The sequence below is a fragment of the Alligator mississippiensis genome, chromosome 2 (genome assembly GCF_030867095.1).
Source record: "Alligator mississippiensis isolate rAllMis1 chromosome 2, rAllMis1, whole genome shotgun sequence".
In the NCBI taxonomy this organism is placed as follows: domain Eukaryota; kingdom Metazoa; phylum Chordata; order Crocodylia; family Alligatoridae; genus Alligator; species Alligator mississippiensis.
The window spans coordinates 261,885,183-261,905,355 of NC_081825.1; positions in this window are offsets into that span (position 1 = coordinate 261,885,183).

Below are 20,173 nucleotides of genomic sequence, written 5' to 3' on the forward strand. Positions count from 1 at the left end.
GCAAAGGCACAGATGATTTGTCCTCAGATTCTTTCTCTGCCCCTCTAGCTAGCACCTTTGGCCTTAATATGTACCCTGGCGTCCATGGAGTTGTAAATACATATCTAGATAATCAGTGGTGGATTAAAATTTACTGGGGCCCTGGGCAAACAGAAAATTGAAGGCCCCCCACACTCTGTTATAGACATGAATGTAGCAACAAGCATTAATAAATAGATGCATTAAAATACGCTGTTCTGCCTGTTTTCAAGGAGATCAAAATCAGCACCCTTCAGGAGGAAGAAAATTGCAAACACTCCTTCCCCCTCCCAATACAGCATCCTCCAAATTCTTCACCTCAGGCTTTGAGGAACCCTGCCAAACTCTGCTTTCGGGTTGGACCATCAGTGCAGACAGTACCTCGCTCCATGCTTCCTTCAGGGCTTTCTCCCCAGCTCCCTGCTATCAAAGCTCCATTGGAAGCTAGAGCTATATTACCTTTCCAGAAGAGCTCCCATAGGCTACTGAAAGGTGATGGAGTCCATCCTCCTAGCTCTATCTTCCATCATATAAAAGTGGGGAGTCAGCTTCCTGGGTACCACTGACTGCAGGAGGGACAGGATCTGTGCACAGTAGGAACTATCACAGGAACTTCCTGAGTTCCTTAGTTCTTCAGTCTAAGTAGGGGTGTCTTCAGTCTGTGGGGGTTGGAGGTGCCGTGAGTCTATGGAGAAGTGTCCTGAGTCTAAGGAGGGGTGTCCTGAGCCTAAGGAGAGGTGCCTCGCATCTAAGAAGGGGTGCCTTGAAAGTAAAGAGGTGCCTTGAGTCTGTGGGGCAGGATGCCTTGAATGTAAAAGTTTGAGAACCCCAGCTTCAGCTCTGAGGCAAAGGGCCAGATGAAAACATCCTCTCTCAGCCGTCCCAAGGGCTCTCCTTTCCCCTTTGAGCCCTGGGCTGGGCCAGGCCTGGCCCACGGCCCTGCTCCATCTTTGCTACTTGGGTTCCACACAAATTCCACTGGGGTCATCTTGAAAGGAGGATGGGAGGAACAACTGTGGCTGTATTGCAATCCCCCTGCAGAGCCCTAGTACCTCCTAGGAGGGGGCTCTTTCTTTCCCCATCCCCTGAGGTGCAAGGGGCTAGCTGTGCACTTAGTTCCGTGGCTGGCCCCAAGTGAGGCACAGCCAGGAGCTGCGGCTGCCCAAAGAGAAGGGAAGGCAGGTGCTGAAGACTTCCCTGCCTCTGCATCCACCCGTCACCTTCTACCCATGACCCCGGGACCCGCTTCACCCCAGGGGTGGGGTGAGCAGGACATCACCCTACAGCAGCCAGGCCCCAGCCCCAGTGCCAGCCCCACCATTGCTGGCGCTGGTGGTTGCTGGGTGGGAGGATAGTTTCATAGTTTCATAGTAGGTAGGGTCAGAAGGGACTTGAGCAGATCATCAAGTCTGAGCCCCTGCCATGGGCAGGAAAGAGTACTGGGGTCAAACGACCCCGGCTAGGTGTGTATCTATCCTCCTTTTGAAGACCCCCAGGGTAGGAGCGAGCATCACTTGCCTTGGAAGTTGGTTCCAGATCCTAGCCGCCCTGACTGTGACGTAGTGCCTCCTGATATCTAGCCTGAATCTACTCTCAGTCAACTTATGGCCATTATTCCTTGTTACTCCCAGTAGTGCTTGGGGAACAGGGTCCTCCCATTCCCCACAGGTCCCCCTGGTGAGTCTCCCATAGCCTGCTGGTTGCCCTTGGCCAGTTTGTAGACAGCCACAAGATCCCCTCTCAGTCTTCTCTTGTGGAGGCTGAATAGGTTCAGGTCCCATAGCCTCCGTTCATAGGGCCTGCCTGGCTGCCCCTGATCATGTGAATGGCCCTCCTCTGGACCCTCTGGATGCTGTCCACATCCCTCCTGAAGTGCAGTGCTCAGAACTGGATGCAGCACTCCAACTGCAGCTTGAGCAGTGTTGCATAGAGGGGTAGGATCACCTCCTTGGACCTGCTCGTGATGCATCTGTGGATGCATGACAAGGTGCGGTTAGCCTTGCGGGGATGCACCCCTGACTGCTGCCATGTGCCCTGCTGAGCAATGCTGCCACTGCTGCCCTGTGCAGCTACCTGCACAGTGCCATGCTGGCCCATTCAACACATTAGAGATTTTTCCCAGGGAGCCCCTGATTGGCGGGGGCCCATGGGCCCATGCATTAGTCTGCCTCTGTAAATAATTCAACACAAGGCAAGCAGTTCTCATCCATTTTGTACTCAGTGGGCATGTCTACACAAGATGCTTTAGTTGTGATTAAAGCTAATTACTGTGTAGTAAGCATCACTGTCTACATGTGCAGATATTTACTGCACAGTAATTTTATTTAATCATGAATAAATTTGCTACCTGTAAATACAAGATAAAAATCTCCCAGTCTGGGCCCCACGACTGCAGAACTAGGGCTGGGAGGTAAGAATCTCCCAGCCCCGCCCCCGTGCTCACGATTGCAGAGCAGGGGCTGGGGCTCCCTGCTGCCGGGGCAGGGGGACATTGTCTCTGCCCGGGCTCCAGTGGTGGAGTCTGCCCTAGCAGCAGACAGCTCCTGGGGGCCAGGAGTAATGTCCTAGCCCTCACCAGGAGACTGGTGTTTCCTGGCCCAGTGCTCCCTGCCAGCCCCTGTTAGCCGCCCCCCCACCTCACCCTGCCACACTAGCTCCCAGGGAGAGCCTAGAGCTCCTTCTGCCTGCTGCAGGGGGCTGGTACAGGTCTGGCAGGGGTGGGAGTAGACTGCTGCCATGAGCAGCAAATCTCCCATTTCCCTGCATGTGTAGAAGCCTGCCTAGGGTGGGTTTACTCTAAAATAAATTACTCTAAAGTATACCTACCCCAGAGCATTTGCACATGTAAAGACATGCCCAGTGAGGTGAATTCAGTAGCCTCCCCTTGAATAATCAATGCTGAGCCTTTTGCTTCCATATTTAAAGTTGGAGTGCTACTCTGTCATTGGGTATTATGGTGAAATATATTTTATGTTTAAGTTAGGCATTTAATGTATTTAATAGATTTTGTTCAGGTGACTCAAGTCCCATATAGGCCAAACAGTTATGTTCTCATAGCTTCTTTTGTATTTTGTCTAAATATCATTGTGTTGGGCAAATTAGAAATCTACAGGTAGGGCATTGTCTTTTAATGTCTGTTAAGCATCCTATATGCCTATAGCACTGAAGAAATTAGAGTAGTGATTTGACTTGGTTGAATGCTAAGCCATTTGATTTCCAAGTATTCTTTTTCCCCCAAATAAAAATGCTGAGTTCTGCCTGTGGAGTCTTATTTGTCATTTTCAGGTATACAGATGCCTGTCAGGCCTTTGTGAGAAGGTTTGCAAATCCCCAACGTTCTAGGACTTTTATCAGGAAAAGTCGTTCCAACCCCTGTCTCAGATATGTGCTGTTTTGTTAGGCTCTAATTCAAAATGCTTGTTATCTGAACAGGAAGCAAAAACAAAGCCCTGTGATGTAGGTGACTTGTACGGCTGTTAAACAACCGCTGTGTTCTGTATAAGAGGTAGATGGGTTTCTGCAGTGGGCTTTAAAGTGCTTTGAAATCCTTTGGGATGAAGGGGGCTGTAGAAGGGCACTAAGGTGCCTGCTACTTGTAGAGCAGAGATCGTTACCCAGGTGCAGGTTGCTAGGGGCAACCAGAGTGAGCTAGTGACCCACACCTGCCAACGGTCAGTTGACCGGAAGGGGCAGGGTCTGGCTTATATTTAAACCCCAGGGCTGAGGCCAGGCAGGGAGTTCCCTGCTGGCAGCCAAGGGGGGAAGGAGCTCTGCCTGAGCAAGCAAAAGGGAGAGGCCTGACTGCACGAGCAGCTCCTGATACTGGTGAGAAAGAGAACACCCTTGGGTGGCTTGAAGGATGTTTTAGCTGGGCAGCGTGAATTTATGTTATAGCCCAGGGGGCTTGTGTTTTGTTTGCTGTTTACTTACCGGTGGTTTGGGTGTGGCTATTAGGGGAAGGAGGAGGCCTCATTTTTGGGGACCTACTGTGGAGTGGGAACCCCGGCGCTAGCGAGGGCACAGCTTTTGGGGGCACAAACCCTGGCGCCAGTGAGGGTGCAGCTTTTTGGGGGCACAGACCCTGGCGCCAGCGAGATGCTGTCTTAAAAAGGCCAGGAGGTCTGGTACACCTGTGGTGCAGCTTTATTTTGGTAATTTTTTTTGGACTGGGGGGCTGCAAGCACGGGGTCATCCCCTGGTTTTGGGCTTGCGACCCTTCGGCTGTGGGGGCTGGTGCCTGGGCCTCTGGGCCAGGCTCCAGATCAGAGCAGAAAAAGGGGCCACGGGCCTCTAGACAATGGAAAAGGCTAGAGCCTTGGAGTCAAACCCTGTTTAGTGGGTTTAGACGGGGAGGCCTCACTAGAGAAAAACAGGGGTCAGTCCCACATAGGGGAAAGGCCCCAACATACACAATACAATAGGCATCCTCCTGCTCGCAAGAACATCATCATAATCATTTCCATCAAGACGTGGCAGACGAGTATAAGGCGGGACATAAGAACCCCAAAGAAGGATCCAAGGGCACCCCATGCAAGGCGCAGAGTACTAGGAAGATGGTGCCGGGAAGGGCGACCTGTTACAGGGGCTCTCTATAGAAATGTAAACGGGTTTCACACATGTCCTGCTGCTGGGGTTTTGGTTGCATGTATCAGTCACAGTCCGGTTGAATGTTTCTGTAGTAGATTCAGTTCTGTTCTCATGTACACCCAGAAGGCCCCATTAATTTTAGTGAGCAACATGGGAAAAGAGACAACAGGATATGGTTCCTGTGACTTCTTTATCAGTCTTCTTTTCACCTCTTCCCCTCATAAAACAAGCCCTTTGAGCTCCCTAAAGCTCTGCATTGCTGATAGGTTACAAGGAACCTTCCTAGCTCCCAACTTGACTCTTTTGCTTCCCACTCCATAAGCAGTGGCTGCCAAATGCCCGGCTCACATTTGTTTTATGAGTCCCCTGCTTCCATGAGATTTTTTTTTAATTTGAGCTAAAATGGATAACCTTGTGGGACAAGGACATCAGCCCAGTTGCCAGTGCGCATGTACATGCTCACTTTTGCTCATATGGTCTCTACTCCCTACAATTAGTCTTCATTCCCTTTATAAAATAAAACATTCCAGCAAACCAACATTAGCCCCTTCTCCCAACAGGAGATTACTGGGGCTTGGACTTACTAAGGAAAAAGAAAGCCTAGGAGAAGAGCTATTTTTGTTTGATTTATGTGCTGGCTGGGCTAAGGGAGAAGAAGCTGGGTGGAAGGAAAGCACTTGGGGAGGTGCTAATTGAGTGATTGAGTCTCAGGGGTACTGAGGGGAGTTAAATAAGGAAAACCAGAGCGGAAGACTCCTGCATCAGGATAGCGGGAACAATCAAGCTCCCAGCACTTCCTTCAGTTTGAGAGCAGCAATGCATATATTGCGTGTATATATATATATGCATATTTGCCTAACCCCCTCCTTGAGTAATTCCTGCACGCCAGGGTCCCCTTGCATCATTGTCACACCTGGAAATAGGGGCATGAAGGGGATATAGGCCTAACCCTAACTTTTGCTTCTCCTGGTGATATGTTCCTCTGGCACGTAGGCAGGTCACATTTCATACCGGGAGTGTTTTATGTGGTACTCTCCTATATGTCTAGGTGAATTAGAAACCCTTCTCTTGGTCCTCCCTGGAACCATGTTGTCCCTTATAAATCAGGAATGTAGGAGATTTCAGATAGCATAACCTGGATTTTAAACAAGTCTTCATTATGCCCTTGTGTATGGCCTATGTGCACAATCCTGTGTGAATCCACAATTGGACCCATGGTATCTATTTTAGTTTTCCTATTATCTTAGAGTGGACAGATCCCATCCAGGTGGGCAGTGGTGGGTGGTTCAGGGCTCGGTCATTTGTTTCACTTGAGCAAAACAGATCCTGTTAAAAATTGGTCCCGGTGGGTTTAAGGTTTAATTTGAAAAGAACCAAACACTGTTGAAAAAGTCATGGAAGGGCTTGCAGCTGTGTTTTACCTGTTGCAAGTGTCTGGGTTGTGCAGAGGCAATGGGGCATCAGGAGTGACTTGGCTAAGGCCGGGGCTTTCTCTTTACCTCTTGTGTTTCTAGCCCTGTTATACCTTGAATTCCCTTTCCTATAAGATAACAGCTCATGTCCTTCTGGAATACAAATAAAATACGATAAATTAAAAATTAAAGCACTCGGAACCAACAGTTGCCTGGGCCACCTTCCTAATACTGTCCTTGAAGGGGATACAGTGACTAGAGCTGGGTAGGAAGTGGGCAGAGTGTACCAATTTCACCCACCCACACTAAGCCCACTGAGGTATTTTGGTCCTGACCCTTGATCCAAGCTCTGCTAGGATTATGCTTTTGTGTTTTCAGTACCGAATGGGTGAGTAGATATGGTGATCATTCTCTCAGTTTTGTCTGAGTCCAGAAAAAAACCATGAGAATCCTGCACTGCTGGGAGCAGGCTGGCCGCTTGTTTCTTGCCATGCAGAAAGTATTGTGGGGGAGGAGAGGCAGACTCCCTCCAGCATCACTAGAGGTCTCTCTTTGTCTGTGCCTGCTTGTCTGGAGGGCAGCAGGAGAAAAATACATTGCTCTGAACAACTTCTTCATCTTGCACTTGACATGTCTCAGCTTCCCAGGGCATGGCTGCTCAGCTTGCTGTTATGGGCTGGATTCTCATGGCTTGGTGTTTCTCTGGGTATATGTCCCAACCTCATTCTGAATCTTTTCTCCTTGTAAGATCTAGTTCTTTTCCAGCACCTTATAAAAGTTATAGAGCCTCCCAACTGAGTGATATCATTATTCCTATGTTCCAGGGTGGGAAATGGAAGTACTGTGAGGCAAAGTGATTTGCTGAAGGCATGGCTTGCTATCATCCATGGCTTTGTAACCTCAAGGCTAGACTACTACAATGTGTTCTACACAGGGCTGCCCTTGAAATCTGTCCGGAGGCTGTGGCTGGTATGAAACATGGCAGCCTGCCTTCTGACTGGAGTGGGTTGTCAGAAGCATATAAATCCAGTCCTCTAGAATCTGCACTTGTTCCCAGTAGCTTTCTAGGTACAATTCAAGGTTCTGGTTTTGACCTATAGGTTCCTAAACAACCTGGGTCCTATATACCTAAGGGTCTGCCTTCTCCTCTACGTTCCATTGTGATCCCTAAGGTCAGCCGATAACAGCCTCTTGCAAGTACCATCAATACATCAAATCCAGTAAGCAAATGTACATAGGAGGTCATTCTTAGCAATTACTCCTCGGGTCTGGAACTCCCTCCTCCTTCTTGAGACAACCAGAGCCCAAGCCTGGACATCTTTTGGAAACACTTCAAGAACTTCCTATTTGGGCAGGCATTTACAAACAAAGCTAGGCACAAATGTTGCCTAGTAGGTCTGTGTTTCATTTCGATATTCTAGTTGCCTTTCTAAGTTGTTCTCTTCTCTTACTGTAAGCTGCCCTAAGCCTTTGTTGGGAAGGGCAGCATACCATTCATATAAATAAATAAATAAATAAATGACAGAAGCCATTATTAGGGCTAGTTAAAATTTAGATTATCCTGGCTCCCAGTCCTGTGTTGATACTATTAGACTTTACTTCTCAGACCAGACACCTGTGTAACTGCCTGTGCCTTTTCTGTATATTATCATCATCCTCGGCAATTCCTCACAGTTGAGGATGATTGTTTTCCGTGATTGTCTTGTCTTATCTGTGGTCTGTAGATAGTTGATGAGGTGTATCCAGGATTGACAAGCTCTGCTGCAACTTGGGCACATGTTTCTGTGTGGGGTGGGTGGCTCTGGGCTCTTGGTTTGTTCTGCAACATGCTGTTTCTGCCACTCTTGTTTTTCTGTTTCCACAGGTCCAGCCTACCATCTTTGGACAGCAGTTTATTAAGACCTAGTACATAGGTCTGTGTATATAGGCCTTGGAGTAGGAGGTGGAACTCAGACTTAAGAAGTTTGGATACCTTGGTGGCACTGGCAAGTGCTGGAACCCACCACTGGTGCTGGAATGGAGGAAACAGCATTGGCAGAGAGCCAGGAATGCCACTGTCATTTTGTCCAGGGGACAGGAGGAGCACACTTTGATTTGTTATGGGAAGCTATTGTTTTTTGGAGGTTCTCTGCCAAAATTAGATGCTGGCCCCATCTAGTCCCAATGAACATTGCTTCTGCTATATCAGACCAGTCCTCCTGAACAAAGGAACTGACAATTCAGGAACAGCTTGCATGTGATTTTGGGGATGTGAAGTCAAGCTGAGCCAGCAGTTGTTGCCTTAACTCGTGATACACTTAGTCTTTGAATCTAGCTAGCCTCTAGTGGTGGAAGACCAAATCAGTAACTCATTGCCCTCTCCTCCTCTCCAGCTTCACTCCCTCCATACTCCCTTTTGCTGTATCATGAGCAGATGCCATTCGGCAGATACCTGTAACACCCGCAGAATTGGTGCCAGGTGGCAGTTTCTCAATAGTGAGACACACCCAAGTCATGCTCACCCCTGGATCTGCCTCTTCTTCACAAGGCCTTGCCAGCTGCTTCTTGTGACTGTGTATTAATTGAATTATCTTCTTCCTCACCTCTCTTTCATCATTGTCTGTCTACCTGGCATGTTCCAGGTAGACAGACAATGATGGTCCTCTGGAACATGGCCCTGGAGGAGCTCTCTGAGATTTATATGGGGTTAAGTGCTTCCAGAGCCTTGGGGATCTTTAAGGGAGCATCACAGAGCTTGATGACAGTGGGGATGGCAGAAAGCTGGTGTGATAGATTGAAAAAGAGGAGGTCATTGCTTGACTGCTGGGTGACATGCAGCTGTTGTGACAGATGCACAATGTCTGTGCTCTGAACCTGCTATTTCACTTAAAAAAGGAAGATGGAGGGGACCACAATATAACTTGTCAGGTCTCTTGCAGCCTAGAGTGATAGTGGGTAGAGGTAAATGGTGGGGTCTTTTGTGATGGAAACATAATGGTGAGAAGATGAGGGGCAGTGGCACATACCCCCATCTTATGTGCTTTATTAGATGCCCTTACTTATACATTGTGTTGCACAGAGCTCCCAAAAGAGGAAAGATCTTGTTTCCAGTGTGACTCCCCTTCCAGGACCCTGCATTCCTCCAGGTTAGCACCAGAGACATGTAAAAATCCACCAGCTTATAAATAAATATTGAGAAAAACTAAACTGAGGAAGCAAGAGAAGAAACATCTGCCTTGTTACATACCACAGGCCAGTGCCAGCACTGAGTCTACTGTGTCCTAGCCAGAGCCCTTCCAAAATTCATCAGTACTTCTTCTGTATGCCACAGGAGGTGCTGCTGAGCATCCCATGATCCATCTCACTCCAACCATTGAACATCTGGCCTGTGCACAAGCCCATATGAAACTGGCCTTGACAGCTGATTTCTGAGGTTTGATTGAAAGGCACAGCCAGGATATTCATTATGTTGCAGAATTGTGGACCCAGAGCCTGAGCTGGGCTAAATCTATGGGATCTGATATATGGACAACTTCCCTGTGGGAGAGAAACTAGCAAATTCACTGTGATCTGAAACCCAAGTGGTACTTGAACTCTGGGCTCCTTAACTGATAGGTCAGGGCACTATCCCTTTACAGCATTATGGGTTGTTCCATAAAAACCCTGAGATACACACATTATCTTGTGAGCTTCTATAGGCTGAGGAACATGTGGGATCAAGGGAATTTATTCTTAGCGAGTCCACAGGCTAGAAAATCACCAATAGACCAAAGATTTATCTTCAACCTCATTTATTTCAATATAATATGAAAACACTGTGTTTTTCCTCCATGCGTGTTTGTATGCAGATATGCATGCACAGTAAGCTATGTACAGTGCTGGTTAATGGCAAGTTTGTATGGGATCCCTCCTGAGCTGTAGGAAAGCCCAGTTTTCTATAATGCTCCATCAGATATTAATCTCTTTTGTGGTGAGGCAGTGAGTAGTGAGTATTCCTTAATGAATATCTTGTAATCACACCAAGATCCTCAGGTAAAAGTATTGTCTCCCCCTGATTTTTGGAGTCAGATGTTGGAGTCTTTATTCAGGGCTTTTACCTAACTGAGCTCCCCTACTCAGAGGTTATAAATATTGAACCAGCATTTGTATATTATTATTATTTACTTTGGGGACATACAGGGCCTTTACATCTGTCTGAGCCATGGTCATAGTTGGTCTGATTTTCAAATATACTGAGCACAGGAAATTGCTGCTGTTTTCAGTGGGATTTGTGGATGCTCAGAACTGCTGGAAATCTGGTCATATTCATTCTTAATCTGACTATGCTGTACATATGTGTCATTGTATATCTGCATGAGTGTGGGAGGCATAAGGTGCATCTTGCTTTGTGTGTTTGCCTGTTTGTGTTTGTGCTTGCATATATATGTCTGTCCATGCATACACAGCCCTTAGCTCTGCCTGTGGAGTGTGGTACCCTGACCATGTGTAGCTTGGAGCTTGAGTTGCCATGTTACAACAGTAATTACAGCAGATATACTGCTCTGCTTGAGGGCTGCTGTCCCCAACTGACTGCAAGGCAGGCAGCCCGGCTCTACCACTGAAGTCTATTCATTTTAATAAGTGGGGACACCCTGTGTTATTAAGAAGAGTGTTTATTACTGTCGCTGTGTGCTGACAGCAGCTTCCATCATCGTTAAATGGCAGATGTGGGGGAGGAGGATAGGGAGCTGCGTGCTCCAGTCTCAAAGGCTAGGACCCAGCTGGCAAGGAGACAGGGGGCTGCAGACTTCCCTTCTCAGGCCCTAAAGTGAAAATGCTCTGCGGTGTGAGGGTCCCTTCTAGGAAGATGAACTGGCAAAGGGAGGCTGTGGGGGAAACAGGAAGGAGGCAGCCTTGTTCAGTATAATTTCCTTTGGGTTCACCATAAATGTTTGGCCAGCTAACTTGACCAAGCCATTCTTTGGGTGGATTCTGACCTGATTGCTTAGTACTGATCTTTTGAGAGGCCTTGCTGAGATGAAGGGTTTGGAGGCAACATGGTACAATATTAGGTGAGTGCCAGGAACAGGGGCTTGTCTTGGAAGGTGGGTTTGAGGTTGGCACAAGAACAGGTGTCGGCTCTCCCCACACATCAGTCTTTGTAGCAACACTGTGTTGTGGTGAGAACACTTCCAGTTTGCAGAGCCAACATACTTAACCTGTTTATCCTTTGGTCATGGAAACTTCAGTAGAAAGTGTCATGAAACCAGCACCTAAATAAAACAGGCCATGGCCTCAGGGGACTTTACAAACCAAACCCCACAAGGATTTCCTCTTAAAAGTATATCTAGTTTTAACAAACTGGCTTTGCACTATTTAAAAAAGGAGAACCTGGTTATACACCAGGAAATGCACAAGTATGTGTTGGGATGTCTCCGGTCACAAGTGACATGAGGTTGCTGGTCTCATAGAGGGAGTGATCATAGGAGAGATTTAAACACTGCAAATAATAGTCAGTGCTACATAACCAGCCATGATGGCTCTTTCTGTGCACAGGTAAGACCCAGGATTGGAAGAGCAGGATGTTGCATGTCAAGAGTAAAGCATGTCAACTAAGCTGTAGGAGGGTGAGGGGGGAGTGGGGTGGAGCTCAGGCCTGGAGGAGCAGTGAAAATGCGCTGCTAGGACTGTGTGAGGGGTAAATTGTCAGACACTGCCCACACTCTGCCTGGTTGTCCCAGGTGCTCATAGAGTCTTGGTTTCATAATACACTGCTGAGCTCAGAATGTGAGTTGTTTGAGGAGTTTCTGGAGTTGAACCACTTCTGCTGTCCTGGGTGGGGGGCCTGCTGTTATTTTCAGTCAGGTACATGGTTTGCCCAATAATACTGGAGAGGAGGGTCCATTGCCTACTCCCCAATGCTTTAGAGGAACTCTTCATAGTTAGTAGGGTCGGAAGGGACATGAGCAGATCATCAAGTCCGAACCCTGCCATGGGCAGGGAAGGATGCTGGGGTCAAACGACCCCGGCTAAGTGATTGTCTAGCCTCCTTTTGAAGAACCCCAGGGTAGGAGTGAGCACCACTTCCCTTGGAAGTTGATTCCAGATCCTAGCCACCCTGACTGTGAAGTAGTGCTTTCTGATGTCTAGCCTGAACCTACTCTCAGTCAACTTGTGGCCGTTATTCCTTGTTACTCCCGGTAGTGCTCGGGGAACAGGGACTCTCCCGTTCCCCACAGGTCCCCTCGGTGAGTTTATAGATGGCCACCAGATCCCCTCTCAGCCTTCTCTTGTGGAGGCTGAACAGGTTCAGGTCCTGTAGCTTCTCCTCGTACGGCCTGCCCTGCTGCCCCCTGACCATGTGAGTGGCACTCCTCTGGACCCTCTCAATGCTGTCCACATCCCTCCTGAAGTGCAGCACCCAGAACTGGACGCAGTACTCCAGCTGCATTGCATATGTTCAATTTTTCTAGCTTTCATCCAAAGGACAAAAGTCTCAAAGTTTTAGTTTTTGAGCAACTTTATGGAAAAGAGTTTAAAAAAATTCTCCATGTTCTTCCCAGCTGCTCCTTGTCTCAATTTCTCCTCTTTGCTGTCCTCAGCTTCCTCCATCCCTAAGCTTCTAACCCTTCTTTCATTACCCACCACGTCCCTTTCCTCTTCTGATTTACTTTCTTTGAGTGTTTTCTCCCCCTACATTGTCTCTGACGGCATGATAATGAGGAGGTTACAATATTATTGAGGTATCCCAGTCCCTAGCAGAAAGACACACTTCAAACACCAACCATGCTCCTCACTGCAGGGACAGTCTGCAGGGACATAGGGGAACTCTGTGACTCTAATCCTTAGTCAGGTTAAGTATGATAAAGATTGTGGGCGCTTGTACACGTGATGCCATTAACATGTACATGTGACAAAAATGTCACTTTGTGTGGCTTAATGGCATCACACTATACACGTTCAAGAGTTTTGAGGGTTTAAAATGATTTTGCACCGTTGCAAACTAAACTACATCCAGATGTAGTTTAGTTTGCAACGATGCATTACAGCTGTCAGCTCATCCCCCGGCCACAGGAGAGGTGGGCAGGCTCCACAGAAAAAAAGGATCCAGTCCCTCACTGCTTCTGCCTTTAGCAGGCGCCTGTTGAAGGTATAAGTGGTGAGGGACCCAATCTTTTTTTTTTTCAATCCTGCTCACCTCTTCCACAGCTGAGGGGCAAGCTGCCAGGGAACCAAGTGACCCCTGAGCTGTGGAGGGCCCTGGTCCTTTCCTCCATGGTAGTGATGCCTGTGGGGCCACCCGGGAGGGCTGCTAGTGGGCTGGATGCTGCCCCAGCTTGGTGGCAGCACTCAACCTGATCCAACTCTTTGCCAACCGCAAGCTGGCTGGGACAGCACCCGGCCACTGGCAGCCTGCCTGGGTGGCCCCCGGGGGCACTGTTGCTGTGGAAGGAAGGACTGGGGCTCCCTGCAACTTGGGCCACATGGCCCACCTGCAGCTTGCCTCCCGGCCTCAGGCAGGTTCTGACAAAAAAAAAAATTGGGCCCGCTGTAACATGATGGAAAAGTTGAAATGGTGGCTTTTAATTAAAAACCCACCATTTCAATTTACGGAGCATAGAATGCAACCTTGGGGGTTAAACCCCTGCAACATGTATAATGCCCAATCTGCCCAAGGTCTGTACCCTTAAAAACAAATGGCATTGGTGAATTTCCTCTCATTTCCCATTATGAGAAATTGCTCTTTCAGCTGTGTCCCAACTCATGCAGGAGCAGCTCCACCCCAAATGTAAACTTTGAAGACACTAAGACCATTTACTGTTGAAAAACATTTAGCTCTATAATGACAACTACTGAGCCAAGTGATATATCCTGTCAGGCAACAGGTCAGCAGTAGTGAGGGGTGAGCTGGCAAGGGGAGATGAGGCTAGCTAGTCACAGTGAGATGGAAGACAGGCAGGGGGACTTGAGCTCTCAGTGCAGAGGGATACACAGAGGAGGAGTCTGATGGTATGTCTACCTTACCTTTGTACTAAACCCAGGAACTCTGCTGGGAAGTACAACATGTCCACTCATCCTGTTCTGCCTATACCAGCTCCTGCAAATGAAGCAAAGTAGGTCTCAGCAGCCCTGGATATATACCCATTGCTGCTCTTAGGCTCTCTGCCTTTGATATGCTTATTGGCACTTACCCAGGACAGCTCTACAGCAGCTACATCACCTCACTTCTAGGATTTGTCAGATGTGGAATGGGAATGAGTGACGTGGGGCAAGCGTCAGGGGACACAGTGAAAGACCAGCCCAGAGAGGCTTTGCTGCCACAGGGGAAGATAAGGACCTGCTATGGAGGAGAGTGCAGGCTGGCTGTTTTCTTCAGGTGGAATAATTCTGCCCTTCCGTCTTAGAATGATGCTGAGAGCTGGAAGCCAAAGACCCTGCTCCCTTGTTCTTCATGTTTTGGTGTCCTGACTTGATGACAGAAGTTTCTGTTGGTCATGTGCATGGGACTGCCTCCTGGTTGCTTTGCTGGCCCTAGCTCTCCTCACTGGGGCTCTTCAGCCATGCATGACATTAAGGCTCCTCTAGGTCTTTGTAGGTTTCGCAAGGTTGATTGGGACCAGTGCATGTCACTCTAGGCCACTTCCTCATCACCATAACTCTGGGCTGAATAACAAGAGGCCGAGAATCTGCTAACGCAGGCCCTAGCAGAGCGCCCCATCACTCTCTTTTATGCGCCCTGGAGATTTATGCTGCCTATCTCCCTTCCCTTTGTCCACCAGCCGGGCCCTATAAGTCATGTCCCCCGCCTGACAGGTCACATGGCCTGTGCTGCTGCTCTGTCAGAGTGACTGATGCAGGGGGGTGATTAAAAGAGAGGAGGGGTGAGAGGTCAGCAGCAGACGGCATGATGGGAATGTGGGATGTAATTATCACTTCTGTGACATGCTGCTGGGGGCTTTAACGGATCATCACATGAGCTGGAGGTGGGAACAGAAGCTTGGGGTGAGGGGAGTGGATGGACACAAGGAAAGAGCAAGGAGCCTGGGGGGCTGTATTTGCAAATGTGAGGGTATAAATCACACTCTCACCAAACTCCTGGAAACTCCTGAGGGCAGGATGGAGAAAGAGGGCACTGGGTGGGCAGGGACCTCCCCTGAGAACTCAGTTTCTTGTAAGCATTTGCCATCAAATGCAGACAGGAGGTATCGTTCTATCTGGGGAGGCTTCTGGAATGGAGTGACCACATTTAAAACACTGGAAATACAACCAACCAGTATGACCCTAGGTGCAGTTGCTCAGAAGTTGCATCTGTTGCTCTTGAATATCGATAGTGCGATTATTTAGAAAAGAAAAATTAAAGCATTAAAAAAGAGAAGGTGAGGTGAGTATTACATTGGGGGCAAGAGTGGCAAAGGGTCTAGAATGCTGGTCCTTGCATAGGGCCCTCCCAACACTAGGCTTTACTATGCTTGCTGGTGCATTGTCATGCACATTGCATTTGTGTGTTGGGATCTCTTACTGGAGCAAAACAGAGCTGCTTGGGTAGCACAGTCCTTTCTTAAACTAGATAAACAGACTCTTGAGGTCTCCAGGAAGAACAGGCTTATGAGAGAGTTTGCATTGAGTCCTCATGTTCCTGCTGTACTTTGGTAACTGCGTCTTTGCGTGTTTCTACATTGTTGCTTCTGGAGACTTCAGACCTCTGTCTTGAAGAAGCTTTCTTGTGTCATGCAGACAGTAAAGAGGCACTGTCAATGGTTATGAATATAGTTCATATGATTGAATTTTATGCAGATTCAGGCCTTTGAGTACAGTATCTTTCTTGCCATGAGTAAAAGTAAGTACAATAACACCACCTGGGACTGGAAGAAGGACTGGGGGGAAAAAAAGAGGGGAAGAGAAACTGAAGCAGCTGAATCTTTCTATTCTAGAAAAGAGGAGTCCTGGCCAAGCCAAAATCATAGTCTAGAAATGTCTCACAGGTAACCATATAAATGGAAGAGAGAAATCAGTCTCTGATGATGGAAAGATGAAGAGCACTGGGCTGATGCTAAGGCTAAAATGGAGATTAGTAAAACATCTTTATTTACAGTAAGAAGTGTATGACATGAACAGTACAGCTACACAGCAAATGCAGGGCGGTGTAGAAACACCCAAGACTGGTCTGAATGAGCTAGCTCAGGTATCAAAAAACAGTATAGCTGTGTTATCAAGGCACACCTAGACTAATACACCCTGCTTCTCAGCAGGGATAATTACCCTGGTGCGAGGCTAATGTGGCTGTATCTCTTCTGGTACCTGTGCTAGCTCATTCACAGCTAGCTTGGGTATCTCTATGTGGTACTACATTGTACCATCTAGATGTATCTGAAACCTGGTTAGTACTTCAGTGCTGCACTGATTTGGAAGGGGAGAAGGCTTGTAGGAATGGCACAGAGGAGCCTTGCAGGGAGTCAGTGGGAAGACCCAAGTGACCAGTGAACAGGCATCTGTTTTAGGCCTTTAGGAATGCTAGTTGTTCAGTCTCAGTTGATTCTACTTATGTTCTCCTGGGGTTTTGTCACTAGAGCTTGGATTTCTTGTTTTTGCAAATAGGCTTTTATAAATAGGGTTTGCACTGGAACTGGAAAATGCTCAGGGCAGAGCTTTTTCTGATCAGCTCTGCAAAGCATCCTGTTGGCTAAGGTACACCACTGAGAACTCCTAGCTTCCAGTTCCTGAGATCGTCTCTGGAAGCACTTCTAGTTTCTGTGTCTCTAATAAATGTAGCTGCTAGGAGAGTCATAGATGTTCAGGCTGTTTGAAATAGCTTGGTCCCACACTATCAAAGACCTTGAAGGTTAAGATTGGGTGTTTGGACCTCTGGAAGAACAGGGAGCCTGTAAAGGACAGGAGGTGCTAATGTGATGTGCTTTGGCAGCTAGTCTTCTAGCTGACAATCACAAACCTGGATCAGATGTGTGGTCTCCCCTGTCTTGTATCCTTTCTCTAGTAGCAGATTCTTTTGAAGAAAGTACAAGAATCTTGCAATAGACGATGTAGACCCCACTGATCCCATGATTCTCAACAAGCTTTTCTAGGTAGTCCCTAACCTGTTCTTTCACCACTGAATGCTGCTCACCTCCTCCTCAAACTGTGCTGCCCAGAAAGACCACAATAAGTCAGAATGTTTTTGACATTATGGATGCCTATTTAAACCCGATCCCTGGGTTTATCTTGTGAACCATGTTAGCACAACCTAACACACCCTGGTTGAGAATCATGGGATCAGTGGGGTCCACATTGCCTATTGCAAGATTCTTGCATCTTCTGCTGAAGAATCTGGTACTAGAGAAAGGATACAAGACAGGGGAGACCATGCATCTGATCCAGGTTTGTGATTCCCATGTTCCAGTTAGAAGACTAGCTGCCAAAGCACATCACATTAGCACTTCCTGTCCTTTATGGGCTCCCCATTCTTTATGAGCTCCCCATTCTACGTTAATCTAGTGCAGCTTCTGGTAAGAACATTTGCAGGGTAAGTCAAATTTTAAGTGCGTGCTAGACTTCATTAACAGTTGCACATGTATTAGCATTTACGCTAGAAACCTGCTTCTGAGGTACACATCCAATCAGACCATGGGTACTGTGCCATGTGACTTTACGACCAAGCAGAACTAACAAACTCATTTTAAATTTCAGATACCTGCAACAAACCTCTCTTCCATCTTCAGGCCTAGATTCATTCTCTGAAATTATTTGATGGTTTCCAGATACATTCACGAAACTTGTAAGCTGCTCATGACCAATTTGTGAACAGACAAACAGGAAATTTAGCAAATAGTGTGTGTGCTAAGAATTATTTACTGAGCTCTAGGGCAGAAGCAAGAGAATGAGCAAAACCAGCTGCTCCTAGTCTTTTTAGGGAAGAGGCTTGCTGCATGAAATGCTTTGCAGTATGTTGCTTGGGGATAGCCTGAGTGCAAGGGGGAAAGAAAAGGGGAAGGGGAATTTACTAAAAACAGTTCTTGGCAGTGGGGCTTGTGGGTGGTAGATGATGAGATGGGGTGGCAAAAATAACGGGATTGGATGATAATAGACAGGGAGAACGAGAGCAACAGACAGAAGTGGGAGATACCGGGGGGGGGGGGGGGGATTAGAAGTGGGGAGGGGAGAGAGAGAGAGCTAGGAGAAGACAGCGTGACTGTGTCTGATCTACACTGACGAGTACCAATGTTAACTGTCACCTCTCATCTCCAAACTAAATCACACCTGGAATTGGAGGCAGCGAGGAGCTGATAGAGTCAGCCTCAGAGAGCCGACAAGTCAATCAGAGCGGAGATGCGTGGAGAGACACCAGCTTTATAGGGCTCCGTGCCTTCATTCATCCTGGGATTTACACCTGTCAGCTTCTGAGTAGGGGGAGGAGTGGAGCTCACTTCAGCACCACTTAAAATGGGACAAGAGAGACATGTCTCCCTGGGACACACACATTGCTACAATCACCCTCTGCTGTCCTCTTCCTTCGAGTTCACATTTTACATTACAGGGAGCTCAGTGTCCTTAGCTAGGGAATCCAAAGGCCGGCTCACGTCCTGGAGCAAGGGAGAGGGCTGCTTGGGCCTTAGGACCTGCAGAATTATTCTTAGCACAACAACCATGCCCCAGATCGAAATCGTGAAGGGGAGAATTGAGCATCTGCAGTCTTTGCCTTGTGACTGGCTGGCACTTTACTAGGGACACAGCAGAGGTTAACAGCTAGTCTTGCTGGCTGAAAGAAGGCATGAGGTGCTAGGTAAGCTGCATGAGCCCTTTCAATCCTGCCAGGTACCTGTATGGTTTCCTGACATTGTCCTGGTATTTATTAGAGGAGGTCAATATGTGCCAGACCAAAACACAAACACCCTGCCAGCTGCCTCCTCAAGTTATTCATAAATACTCTGCTCTCCTATTAAAAGAGCCTCCAGATCAGGACTCTCCCTGCTGGCTAAGTCCTGGGTACCAAAGCTTGTGATATAGGCATTGAACAGCCTGATCTCTTAATCCAGCTGTGTGTATTCATTTGAAACTGAAAGCAGCTCCTTTTTGTCGTCTGCTTCTCAGCATTAACTTCTCTTTGATGTAATTCTTGCTTCCGATGCTCTCTCCCTTCATGGGGAAGATTAGTGTGAAATTGGCCTGCTTCTCCAGAGACTGCAGTGTTAAGCCTCCAACACTTGGTCCTTATTGGAAATCCTTAACCCACATGAGGGAGAGGGGAGAAGAGTGTGGAGGGTGTGTGTGTGTAAAATTCCTATTCTTGATTCCAAGAGGGTCTGCTCCTTCTTTTCTTTTTTGCAGATCTGAGGCTGCGGCAACTGGTGTAGAAGGGAATGGGAAGTATGGCCTCAGGGATAGAGTTCTCCCTGCATTGTTATCTGCAGTATTACTTTCTTGGAGCCATAGAGGTGTAGGGTGCTTTACAGAATGAGTGATGGTTCCCCACCTGAGAGAACATACCATCTAGAGGTGAGAAAAGAAGAGGACAATGCTAGGGGTAGTCATCTTGGGCACCAGTGAGAGTGTAAAGAATAAACCTGCTCTGTCTTGGGGAGCATAGGCTCTTGAGAGTTATGTCTTGAAAGTTAATTTGTAAAGTCCCTTATGGCTAAAAAACCTCACTAAAGAAGGAACTTGGAGAGGTGGGGTGTACTGGAAGACAGGGCCAAGAAAGGAGTTCCATATAGAACCATACATGTAGTTCTATATGTCCCACTTCCCCTTCCTGCCATGATCAGACATATCTCTACCTTCAAATTCTGTCTCAAAATTCATGTCTTTGTGGGGCTTAAACTAGATTCTTTGTGTTTATGATGAACGTCAGCATCACAATGAACTGTGTGGCCCTCAGGATCATGTATTGCTCATACAAATCATAAGATCTTCCTAATCTGCTCAAGTTTGGATACCTGCCCGCCATTGGTTTCTGAAGCCCTTTGTCCACCCCTCAACTCTAAGTGCAGGGGGCAGAGATCAGTGTGCATTGCTATGCATCCACACATGAGGAATGGGAGTGGTTCAGTGATTCTGAAATTTTCTGAGGCAAAGAAAGAGATGTGGTTTCCAAGGAGTGAACTTTAAATTCATCTCCATAAATAAGTGAAAATCCCAGTGTGTCTACGTCTGTGCCTCTTTGATCCAGATGAGATGTTAATGAAGAACTCCTTTTCTCATGAACT